The 13,719-nt window shown below is 41.1% G+C and overlaps 1 long non-coding RNA gene across 1 annotated transcript; it reads left to right on the forward strand.

The window, feature by feature from the left end:
- The first annotated feature begins 8,781 nt into the window (after positions 1-8,781).
- LOC141056310 (uncharacterized) lies at positions 8,782-11,673 on the forward strand. The gene is made up of 2 exons (XR_012221609.1): positions 8,782-10,551; positions 10,621-11,673. It is a non-coding gene; the product is annotated as an uncharacterized lncRNA (long non-coding RNA).
- The last annotated feature ends 2,046 nt before the right edge of the window (positions 11,674-13,719 follow it).

The raw sequence follows: 13,719 nt of genomic DNA on the forward strand, positions 1-13,719 counted from the left end.
TCCCACTATATACTAATACCGTACCTAAGTCGTCCCACTATATACTAATACCGTACCTAAGTCGTCCCACTTTATACTAATACCGTACCTAAGTCGTCCCACTATATACTAATACCGTACCTAAGTCGTCCCACTATATACTAATACCGTACCTAAGTCATCCCACTATATACTAATACCGTACCTAAGTCGTCCCACTATATACTAATACCGTACCTAAGTCATCCCACTATATACTAATACCGTACCTAAGTCGTCCCACTATACACTAACTAGACAATCGTGTCAATCAGTGACCAAATGATGAACTGTTTGTCATACAGTGCCTAAAATGCACCACCAAAGAGTAGATAAAAGCGTCATACAGCGCCCATATTAAACCACTGAAAAGTTGATTTATAAAGCCATAGAGTGCCGAAACAACACCACCATACAGTCACTAGATAAGTGCCATACATTGCCAGAGTAAATCCACTGTACAGCATCCTACCAAAAAGAAACTTGATATAGATGTCATATACTGCCCAAATTATGACACTAGTTAGCGGTTTTGTACAGGTCCAGGTAAAACCAACATTTAACGGTTGTATGATCATCGTATATAGCGAAAAGTAAAAGCACTAGAAAGCTGCAGGGCAAGTGCCCACGTAGCACCATCATTCAGTGTCAGTGCCCTAGTAATATCGTCATATACTGCCTGCCTACCCATGAGAAATGGTGCTAAATCGTGCCTCTACATCATCAGTATTTTAATTGATTAAATTCTGTATTATTAGATCTTTGCTATAAAGCACATCATCATAAAGATCATCGGATTACCGCCGATTTGGGAGCAGCTTATTATGTTAAGTGTTACGTGTTATATCGGTATATAGATGAGCGCCTCGAGTCTATGAAGTGTATCAATGAATATCGTAACACGTGAGCGGCTGTGTGCCGTCTGTAATGTATACTACATGTGGGGCATAATCAGGAACTGTCAATAGTCACAGTGGCCAGGAGGTGATTGAGTGCAGCCACTTCACTGGGGAAAAGGGAGTGACATAGTGTACAAAGCTTTATCTGTGTGTGAATACGAGTGTGTGGTACACATAGCTTTATCATTCACAGATGACCCTACTGACTCTTCACTAATGGTAATGAGATGACTCCAACTTCAAATGTTAAAGAGCTATCCCTGCTGATCTCTCCCTCTTGTGATGAAATGATGATTCCTCTTACCTCTTTCCAATGGTATTGAGATCACTTTGCTATGTACAGCCTTTAATGAGCCCTCCAGCTAATGATAGTGAGATGACACCGCTGACCCCTCCGTCTCATTTAATGTTAGATTACCATACTGATCCCTCCATCTAATGATAGGGAGATGACCCCGCTGACCCCTTCATCTAATAGTGAGATGACCCTGCTGACCCCTAACTCTTATGATACTGAGATGACCATGCTGATCCCTCCCTCTAATGATAATGAGATTACCATGCTGACCCCTCCCTCTATTGATAATGAGATGACCCTGCTGACCCCTTCCTCTAATGATAATGAGATGATCCTGCTGACCCCACCCTTTAATGCCAATGAGATGACCCTGCTGACTCCACCCTTTAATGAATATGAGATGACCCTGCTGACCCCACCCTTTAATGAATATGAGATGACCCTGTTGACCCCACCCTGTAATGATAATGAGATGATCCTGCTGACCCCACCCTTTAATGATAATGAAAGGACATTATTGTCCCCTCCCCCTAATGATACTGAGATGACCCTGCTTACCCCTCTTTCTAATGATAATAAGATGATCCTGCTGACCCCTCCCTCTAATGATAATGAGATGATCCTGCTGACCCCTCTTTCTAATGATAATAAGATGATCCTGCTGACCCCTCCCTCTAATAATAATGAGATGACCCTGCTGACCCTGCCCTCTAAAGATAATGAGATGACTGCTGACCCCTCCCTCTAATGATGAGATGATCCTGCTTACCCCTCCCTCTAATGATAATGAGATGGCCATTCTGACCCCTCCCTGGGATTTTTGCCAGTTCCTCAAGGCAAAACTGCACCATTTCCTTCAAGTTAGATGGCTTCCTGTGGTGAACATCAATCTTCAAGTCTGACAAACAAATTCTCAATCGGATTAAGGTCTGGGCTTTAACTAAACTCCAAAACATTTACATCTTTCCCCTTAAACCATTCGAGTGTTGCTTTACCAGTATCCTTTGGTTCTTTGTCTTGTTGAAAGGTGAACTCTGTCCCAGTCTCAAATCATTGACTGAAACAGGTTTTGCTCAAGAATATCCATGTATTTTGCACCATCCATCTTCCCCTCGACTAAGACAATTTCCCCTGTCCCTGCTCCCAAAGATCATTCCCACAGCATGATGCTGCCACCACCATATTTTACTGTGTGGATGGTGTTCTTGGGGTGATGAGCTGTGTTGGTTTGGTGTCAGGCATAACGTTTACTTTGGTGGCCAAAAGGTCAATTTTGGTCTCATCTGACCACAGCACCTTCCTCCATACATTTGGGGAGTCTCCCTCACGTGTTTTTTGGCAAACTGAAAACAAGCCTTACAATTTTTGTGTGTAAGTAAAGGTTTTTTCTGCCCACTCTTGAAGACCACCTCTGTGCAGTGTACAGCTTATTGTGGTCGTATGGACAGATACTCCAGTCTTTGCTGGGAACTCTGCAGCTCCTTCAGGGTTACCTTTGGTCCCTGTGCTGCCTCTCTGATTAATGTCCTCCTTGCCCGGGCTGAGAGATTTGGTGGGCGGCCCTCTCTTTGCAGGCTTGTTGTGGTACCATGCTCTTTACATTTGATGATAATGGATTTGATGGTGCTCAGGGGGATCATCAAAGATTAGGATTTTTATTTTTTTTTTTTATAACACCACCCTGACTTGTACTTGTCTACAACTTTGTCCCTGACTTGTTTGGAGATTTCCTTGGTCTTCACGGTGGTTGGAGATTTCTTTGGTCTTCATGGTGTTGTTTGGAGATCCCCTTGGTCTTCATGGTGGTGTTTGGAGGTCTCTTTGGTCTTCATGGTGGTGTTTGGAGATCTCCTTGGTCTTCATGGTGTTGTTTGGAGATCTCCTTGGTCTTCATGGTGGTGTTTGGAGATTTCCTTGGTCTTCATGGTGGTGTTTGGAGATTTCCTTGGTCTTCATGGTGTTGTTTGGAGATCTCCTTGGTCTTCATGGTGGTGTTTGAAGATTTCCTTGGTCTTCATGGTGTTGTTTGGAGATTTCCTTGGTCTTCATGGTGGTGTTTGGAGATCTCCTTTGTATTCATGGTGTTGTTTGGAGATCTCTTTAGTATTCATGGTGGCGTTTGGAGATCTCCTTGGTCTTCATGGTGTTTGGAGATCTCCTTGGTCTTCATGGTGTTGTTTGGAGATCTCCTTGGTCTTCATGGTGTTTGGTTAGTGGTGCCTCTTGTTAATGATGTTGCAGCCTCTGTGGCCTTTCAGAAAAGATCAGACATTAACAGGCATATGACACTTAGATTGCACACAGGGGGATGTCACTTATGAAGGCAATTGCTTGCGCCAGAATTTTTAGGGGTTTCATAGCGAAGGGGGTGAATACATATGCACATTTTAAATTATTTTATCACATAAATTTAATTAATCCTATATTATTCTCACTTCACTTCATCAACTTAGACTATTTAGTGCTGATGTATCGCACACAAATTGGATTACAAAAATATTTAAATACTGGATGTAACTAGTGATGAGGGAGTATACTCGTCGAACTGGTTTTCCCGAGCATGCTCGGGTGTCCTCCGAGTATTTTGGGCATGCTCAGAGATTTAGTTTGTGCATGATTTGCGGCTGATAGACAGCCTGAATACATGTGGGGATTCCCTAACAAACAGGCATTCGTCACATGTATTCAGGCTGTCTAGCAGCCGCAAATCATGCACAAACTAAATCTCCGAGCACGCCCAAAATACTCGGAGGACACCCGAGCATGCTCGGGAGAACCGAAGCAACGAGTATACTCACTCATCACTAGTTGTAATGTAGCAAAATAGGTAAAAAGCCAGGGGTGAATTCTTTTGCAAGCCACACATTGTAAAGGTCCCTTCCTGGCACTCGATGCTCAGGGGACACTTACATGTCGCCAACTCAGGACCCGTTGTATGGGAGGCAGAAGTGAGCCACAGACTGCACTGTTATCTATGAGAAGATATTCTCTGTGTAATGACCACAGAACTATATATTTTTTTATATATGTACAGTTGTTAAAAAAATAAGGAGACAAAAAGCAATAATGATGACGAATGCTATTAAACACATAAAATATCCAGGTCATATTTTGTATTCATATAATTCTAACATCCCGTACAACGCACTGAGCGCATTATTTATGGTAGTCGGGAAATGGAGTAAATAGAAATGCTGCAATTAATAAAAATGAATAAAATAGGTAAAAGATTTAATTATTTATTTAGCAAAATCATGACTCAGAAACACAATCTACCACTTGTTTTGCAAAAGTAAGAGACTTCATATCATCTATGTATTGTACATTGTTAAAGTTATGCAGAAAATGAAGAAAACTGATCAGTACTGTAACTAGTGTTACTGCTTTATGATGTGAGCTTATAAAAAAATATTACATTTATTAGTGTAAATACTGTATATAAGCTTTATATGACCTTTGTTGTACAGTTGAGCTCAAAATTTTACATACCCCAGCAGAGTTTTTGCTTTCTTGGCCTTTTTTCAGAGAATATGAATCATAACACCAAAAGTTTTTCTCCACTCATGGTCAGTGGTTGGGTGAAGCCATTTATTGTCAAACTACTGTGTTTTCTCTTTTTAAATCATAAATATCCAAATGACCCTGATCAAAAGTTCACGTACCCCATTTCTTAATACCATATATTGCCCCCTCTAACATCAATGACAGCTTGAGGTCATTTGTGGTAGTTGTGAATGAGGTTCTTTATTTTCTCAGCTGCCCACTCTCCTTTGCAAAAAGCCTCCAGTTACTGTAAATTCCTGGGCTGTCAAGCATGAACTGCGCGCTTGAGATCTCCCCAGAGTGGCGCAATGATTTTGAGGTCAGGAGACTGAGATGGCCACTCCAGAACCTTCACTTTGTTCTGCTGTAGCCAATGACAGGTCGACTTGGCCTTGTGTTTTGGATGGTTGTCATGTTGGAACATCCAAGTATGTCCCATGCGCAGCTTCCAGGATGATGATTGCAAATTTGCCTCCAGTATTTGCTGATAACGTGCTGCATTCATCTTTCATTCAACTTTGACCAAGTTTCCTGTGCCTTTGTAGCTCACACATCCCCAAAATATCAGCGATCCACCTCCGTGCTTTACAGTAGGAATGGTGTTCCTTTCATCATAGGTCTTGTTGACCTCTCTCCAAATGTAACATTTATTGTTGTGGCCAAAAAGCCCAATTTTGGTCTCATCACTCCAAATTTCCTTGTTCCAGAAGTTTTGAGGCTTGTCTCTGTGCTGTTTTGCATATTGTAGGTGAGATACTTTGTGGCATTTGCACAGTAATGGCTTTCTTCTGGTGACTCGACCATGCAGCCCGATGTTATTTGTGGGTTTTTCTTTGCATCCCAAACAATTTTCCTGGCAGTTATGGACCAAATATTTGTTGGTCTACCTGACCGTGGTTTTGTTTTTACAGAGCCCCTGATTTTCCATTTGTTAATCACAGTTTGAACCCTGATGACTGGCATTATCAGTTCCTTGGATATCTTTTTGTATCCCTTTCCTGTTTTATACAGTTCAGCTACCTTTTCCCGTAGATCCGTTGACAATTCTTTTGCTTTCCCCATGACTCACAATCCAGAAATGTCAGGGGCTGGATGAAAGATGCAAGAGTCTGTCTGGATCCCAGAAATTCACTGCACACACACTGATTACAAGCAAATAGGTCACACATGAGGATGTTACCTTTAGTAGCCATTCAAACCCATTTGTGTCATCTTCTGTTATCAGGCCAAAATCACCATGGTATGTAAACTTTTGATCAGGGTCATTTGGATGTTTTGGGTTGTCATTATGATTTGAAAAGAGAAAACACAGTAGTTTGACAATAAATGGCTTCACCCTACCACTAACCATGAGTGGAGAAAAAGATTTGGTGTTATCATTCGTATTCTCTCAAAAAAGGCCAAGAAAACAAAAACTCTGTAAACCTTTGAGCACAGCTGTATATTTAAGGTGCTTTATGATATAAGCTGTATATCACATCACTGCTGTATGATATAAAATACATACAGTGGGGGAAAAAAGTATTTAGTCAGCCACCAATTGTGCAAGTTCTCCCACTTGCAAAGATGAGAGGCCTGTAATTGACATCATAGGTAGACCACAACTATGAGAGTCACAATGAGAAAACAAATCCAGAAAATCATCTTGTTTGATTTGGTAAGATTTATTTAGCAAATTATGGTGGAAAATAAGTATTCTGGATTTGTTTTCTCATTTTGACTCTCATAGTTGTGGTCTACCTATGATGTCAATTACAGGCCGCTCTCATCTTTTTACGTGTGAGAATTTGCACAAGTGGTGGCTGACTAAAGACTTTTTCCCCACTGTATCACATCACTGCTATATGATATAAGCTAAATATCACATCACTGCTGTATGACATAAGATACACAGCACATCACTGCTGTATGAGAAGCTACATATCACATCAGTGCTAAATGATAAAAGATACATATCATACCACTGCAGTATGATGTCAGTGACATATCACATCACTGAGGTATGATATAAGATACATATCACATCACTGCTGTATGATATAAGATACACATCACATTACTGCTGAATGAGATAAGCTACATATTACATCACTGAGGTATGATCTAAGCAACATATCACATCTGTGCTAAATGATAAAAGATACATGATGTCAGTGACATATCACATCACTGAAGTATGATCTAAGCAACATATCACATCACTGCTGTATGACATAAGATACACATCACATTACTGCTGTATGAGAAGCTACATATCACATCAGTGCTAAATGATAAAAGATACATATCACTGCAGTATGATGTCAGTGACATATCACATCACTGCTGTATGATATAAGATACATATCACATCACTGCTGTATAATATAAGATAACCATAGATATTTAACGTTGTAAGATGTGTATAAAATAACTGCTGTATAATGTAATCTACAGTCATGGCCAAAAGTATTGACACCCCTGCAATTCTGTCAGATAATATTCAGTTTCTTCCTGAAAATGATTGCAAACACAATTCTTTGGTATTATCTTCATTTAATTTGTCTTAAATGAAAAAACACAAACGAGAATGAAGCAAAAAGCAAAACATTGATCATTTCACACAAAACTCCAAAAATGGGCCAGACAAAAGTATTGGCACCCTCAGCCTAATACTTGATTGCACAACCTTTAGCCAAAATAACTGCGACCAACCGCTTCCGGTAACCATCAATGAGTTTCTTACAATGCTCTGCTGGAATTTTAGACCATTCTTCTTTGGCAAACTGCTCCAGGTCCCTGATATTTGAAGGGTGCCTTCTCCAAACTGCCATTTTTAGATCTCTCCACAGGTGTTCTATGGGATTCAGGTCTGGACTCATTGCTGGCCACCTTAGAAGTCTCCAGTGCTTTCTCTCAAACCATTTTCTAGTACTTTTTGAAGTGTGTTTTGGGTTATTGTCCTGCTGGAAGACCCATGACCTCTGAGGGAGACCCAGCTTTCTCACACTGGGCTCTAAATTATGCTGCAAAATTTGTTGGTAGTCTTCTGACTTCATAATGCCATGCACACGGTCAAGCAGTCCAGTTCCAGAGGCAGCAAAGCAACCCCAAAACATCAGGGAACCTCCGCCATGTTTGACTGTAGGGACCGTGTACTTTTCTTTGAATGCCTCTTTTTTCTCCTGTAAACTCTATGTTGATGCTTTTGCCCTAAAAGCTCTACTTTTGTCTCATCTGACCAGAGAACATTCTTCCAAAATGTTTTAGGCTTTTTCAGGTAAGTTTTGGCAAACTCCAGCCTGGCTTTTTTATGTCTCGGGGTAAGAAGTGGGGTCTTCCTGGGTCTCCTACCATACAGTCCCTTTTCATTCAGATGCCGACGGATAGTACGGGTTGACACTGTTGTACCCTCGGACTGCAGGGCAGCTTGAACTTGTTTGGATGTTAGTGGAGGTTCTTTATCCAACATCCGCACAATCTTGGGTTGAAATCTCTTGTCAATTTTTCTCTTCCGTCCACATCTAGGGAGGTTAGCCACAGTGCCATGGGCTTTACACTTCTTGATGACACTGCGCACGGTAGACACAGGAACATTCAGGTCTTTGGAGATGGACTTGTAGCCTTGAGATTGCTCATGCTTCCTCACAATTTGGTTTCTCAAGTCCTCAGACAGTTCTTTGGTCTTCTTTCTTTTCTCCATGCTCAATGTGGTACACACAAGGACACGGGACAGAGGTTGAGTCAAATTTAATCCATGTCAACTGGCTGCAAGTGTGATTTAGTTATTGCCAACACCTGTTAGGTGCCACAGGTAAGTTACAGGTGCTGTTAATTACACAAATTAGAGAAGCATCACATGATTTTTCGAACAGTGCCAATACTTTTGTCCACCCTCTTTTTTATGTTTGGTGTGGAATTATATCCAATTTGGCTTTAGGACAATTCTTTTTGTGTTTTTTCATTTAAGACAAATTAAATGAAGATAATAATACCAAAGAATTTGTGTTTGCAATCATTTTCAGGAAGAAACTGGGATCTGACAGAATTGCAGGGGTGTCAATACTTTTGGCCATGACTGTATATATACTAACAGTATTGAAAATTAAAATGCTGTGTGATATAAAGTATTTATGCAATAAGTGATGTGTGATATAAGGTGTGCAATATTATTGCCTTATATTATTTAAATGCTGTATGATATAAACTGTTTATACTATCACTGCAGTATCAATGCTATATGAACTATATATACCATCAGTATTATATGATTTGAACTTTATGGTTTAAAGTATATATATTTCCAACACTATACTGATACATATAGAACCAGCGCTGTCTGAAATGAACCGTTTGTCATTAATGCTGGACGATATAAAATATGTGTACAATAAGTGCTGTGTGATATAACATACTAACAGTACTATACAGTAATTATGTCATATCCTACAGCTTATACAATATGCAATAAGCTGCATGGTATTAGTATTGTAAAATATGAACTACATATATTATCAGCACTGTATAATGCAGAACTGGTGCTGTATATTGTCAGTGCTGTATGATATGACCACATATTATATCAGCACAGTATGATGCAGGACTGGTGCTGTATATTGTCAGTGCTGTATGATATGACCACATATAATATCAGCGTGGTATGATACTGGACGAGTGCTGTATATTGTCAGTGCTGTATGAAATGACCACATATAATATCAGCACAGTATGATACAGGACTAGTGCTGTGGGATATGAGATAGTTTTAATATCAGCACGGAATAATACAGGACTGGTGCTGTATATTGTCAGTGCTGTATGATATGACCACATATAATATTAGCACAGTATGATGCAGGACTGGTGCTGCATATCAGCAGTGCTGTGGGATATGAGGCAGATATAATATCAGCGTGGTATGATACAGGACTGGTGCTGTATATTGTCAGTGCTGTGTGATATGAACCAGATATAATATCAGTGCGGTATGATACAGGACTGGTGCTGTATATCAGCAGTGCTGTGTGATATGACCACATATAATATCAGCGTGGTATGATACAGGACTGGTGCTGTATATTGTCAGTGCTGTGTGATATGACCACATATAATATCTGCGCAGTATGATAAAGGACTGGTGCTGTATATTGTCAGTGCTGTGTGATATGAACCAGATATAATATCAGTGCGGTATGATACAGGACTGGTGCTGTATATTGTCAGTGCTGTATGATATGACCACATATAATATTAGCACAGTATGATGCAGGACTGGTGCTGCATATCAGCAGTGCTGTGCTGTGGGACATGAGGCAGATATAATATCAGCACAGTAGGATACAGGACTGGTGCTGTATATCAGCAGTGCTGTGTGATATGACCAGATATAATATCAGCGTGGTATGATACAGGACTGGTGCTGTATATTGTCAGTGCTGTGTGATATGACCACATATAATATCTGCGCAGTATGATACAGGACTGGTGCTGTATATTGTCAGTGCTGTGTGATATGAACCAGATATAATATCAGTGCGGTATGATACAGGACTGGTGCTGTATATCAGTAGTGCTGTGGGATATGAGGTAGATATAATATCAGCACGGTATAATACAGGACTGGTGCTGTATATTGTCAGTGCTGTATGATATGACCGCATATAATATCAGCGTGGTATGATACAGGAAGGGGCTGTATATTGTCAGTGCTGTATGTATGATATGACCACATATAATATCAGCACAGTATGATACAGGACTAGTGCTGTGGGATATGAGATAGATATAATATCAGCACGGTATGATACAAGACTGGTGCTGCATATCAGCAGTGCTGTGGGATATGAGGCAGATATAATATCAGCACGGTATGATACAGGACAGGTGCTGTATATTGTCAGTGCTGTATGATATGACCACATATAATATCAGCTTGGTATGATACAGGAAGGGGCTGTATATTGTCAGTGCTGTATGTATGATATGACCAGATATAATATCAGCACGGTATAATACAGGACTGGTGCTGTATATTGTCAGTGCTGTATGATATGACCGCATATAATATCAGCGTGGTATGATACAGGACTGGTGCTGTATATCAGCAGTACTGTGCGATATGAGGCAGATATAATATCAGCGCAGTATGATACAGAACTGGTGCTGTATGTCAGCAGTGCTGTGTGATATGAGCCAGATATAATATAAGCGCGGTATGATACAGGACTGGTGCTGTATATCAGCAGTGCTGTGTGATATGACCACATATAATATCAGCGCGGTATGATACAGGACTGGTGCGGTATATCAGCAGTGCTGTGTGGTATGACCACATATAATATCAGCGCGATATGATACAGGACTGGTGCTGTATATCGGCAGTGCTATAGGATATGACAGATATAAGCGCGGTATGATACAGGACTGGTGCTGTATATCAGCAGTACTGTGCGATATGAGGCAGATATAATATAAGCGCGGTATGATACAGGACTGGTGCTGTATATCAGCAGTACTGTGCGATATGAGGCAGATATAATATCAGCGTGGTATGATACAGGACTGGTGCTGTATGTCAGCAGTGCTGTGTGATATGAGCCAGATATAATATCAGCGTGGTATGATACAGGACTGGTGCTGTATATCAGCAGTACTGTGCGATATGAGGCAGATATAATATCAGCGTGGTATGATACAGGACTGGTGCGGTATATCAGCAGTGCTGTGTGATATGACTACATATAATATCAGCGCGATATGATACAGGACTGGTGCTGTATATCGGCAGTGCTATAGGATATGACAGATATAAGCGCGGTATGATACAGGACTGGTGCTGTATATCAGCAGTACTGTGCGATATGAGGCAGATATAATATCAGCGTGGTATGATACAGGACTGGTGCTGTATATTGTCAGTGCTGTATGATATGACCACATATAATATCAGCGCAGTACGATACAGGACTGGTGCTGTATATCAACAGTGCGGTGTGATATGAGGCAGATATAATATCAGTGCTGTCTGATACAGGACTAGTGTTGTATATTAATCTGGGATTGAGAATTTCAATGTGGAATGGGCAGGATCCTCAGCAGCACGGAGTATTTCAGGAGAGCAGTGTGCTGACATAGTGGGAGGTCATAGACTGGGAGTTACAAACTGAATGGAGCAGGTTATACAGCTGTAGGGCAGTTTCACACGTCCAGATAATTCCGGTACCGGGAAAACCGGTACCGGAGCTATCCGTGTCCGTGTGCATACGTATGCCATCTGTGTGACATCCGTGTGCTATCCGTATGTCTGTGTGTACCGTCCGTGTGCTGTCACTACACGTACCGGAGACACTGACGTGTGAAACTGCCCGTACAGAGTATTTCAGGAAAGGAGTGCATGGATCGTGTGGGAGGTCACCGGTTGCAGCGCTGTAAACTTTCTTTGCACTTCAGTGACATTTTGGCCGATGTCGATTCTGTCTGATCTCATATTTAGAAACAAAACACATCTTTGTTCCAAAAGCTGTGATGTCCCCAATAGCAGCCAATCAGGGTCCAACTTTCATCTTTTCCATTTTTTTTTTTTAAGTCACGCTGGAACAATGAGCCATCAGAACGTCCTCGATTTATTCCCAAGCGATTACTTCCTTTAAGGAATGTTTTTTTTTTTAATATTCAGAATGAAGAGGTTAGCCGCCCCTCGTCTTGGAACCGGGATGAGTTTTTCCATTTTCAAAACGGAGTAGAATGAGATATTTGCTATTTAGTGATGATTTTCTGCTGGAAAGTTGATGCATTTTAAAGATGAAGAATTACTGTAAAACAGCCGGCCTAGCGGGAGGCGCAGTCACACTGGTGTCTACGGGAAATATTCCATCTGTAGAGCTCTGCGTAAAGAGAGAAGCAGCAGAAACACGTTGGACTTGTGTAGACATAGGTTTCAGATAAATGTGCAAAAAATAAGTTCAATTTGCAAAATAAGAAAAAAACAAATTGAATAGAAGCTTTATATCAATTTTATGTGTTTTAGAATATTTTTGTGGCCACGTGTGAACGCGACCTATCAGTGGACATGGCTTATTATTGGCAGGGAATAGCCTCGAAGGCTAAAAAGTTTTGCCAAAATTTTCTCCCAAAATATTTGCGTAAACTGAGCAAACCAATAAGAGGTGTAAAGTCAGACAAAAGTTTCTACAGATCCCCCCCTATTTATCATCCATGGGTCACTTCAAAGATTTTCTTTTTTGGATTTTAGGCTGCGTTCACACGTTGCGGTTTTTTCGCGGTTTCGTGGCTGTTTTTAATGCGAAAATGCAAAAAATCAGCATCCCATGCAATCCAGGCTCATTATTTTGCGGAATCGCGGCGATCCCGCACCCATAGGAATGCATTGTTCTGCTTACTTTCCGCATGTGGCTGTGCACACCATGCAAAAAGTAAGCAGAACATTTGCAGATGGTACCCACGGTCCAGAGGAGAGGAGACTGTCCTCCGGGCTCTGGGTACCATATCCCTGTAAAAAATAGAATGAAATTAAAAAATCGGGTTATATTCACCTTCCGGCGTCCCGCGTAGCCTTACCGATGCTCCCGCCAACTCCCGTTCCCAGTAATGCCTTGCGCCAAGGACCTGTGATGACGTAGCGGTCTCCTGAGACCGCTACAGTATTACGAGACCGCTACGTCATCAAAGATCTCACAAGGCATTACTGGGAACGGGGGAACGGGAGCATCGCAATGATCGGGAACGCTGCGCGGGACGTCGGAAGGAGGGAAAAACCCGATTTTTGATTTTTTTTATTATTTTTAACATTAGATCTTTTACTACTGATGCTGCATAGGCGGCCTCAATAGTAACAAGTTGGTCACACTCGTCAAACACTATGTTTGACAAGTGTGACCAATCTGTCAATCAGTTATCCAAGCGATGCTACAGATCGCTTGGAAAACGCTAGCATTCTGCAGGCTAATTACGCTTGCAAATCGC

Source organism: Dendrobates tinctorius, unplaced genomic scaffold (assembly GCF_039654945.1).
Source record: "Dendrobates tinctorius isolate UK_male_01 unplaced genomic scaffold, ASM3965494v1 ptg000196l, whole genome shotgun sequence".
Classification (NCBI taxonomy): Eukaryota; Metazoa; Chordata; class Amphibia; order Anura; family Dendrobatidae; genus Dendrobates; species Dendrobates tinctorius.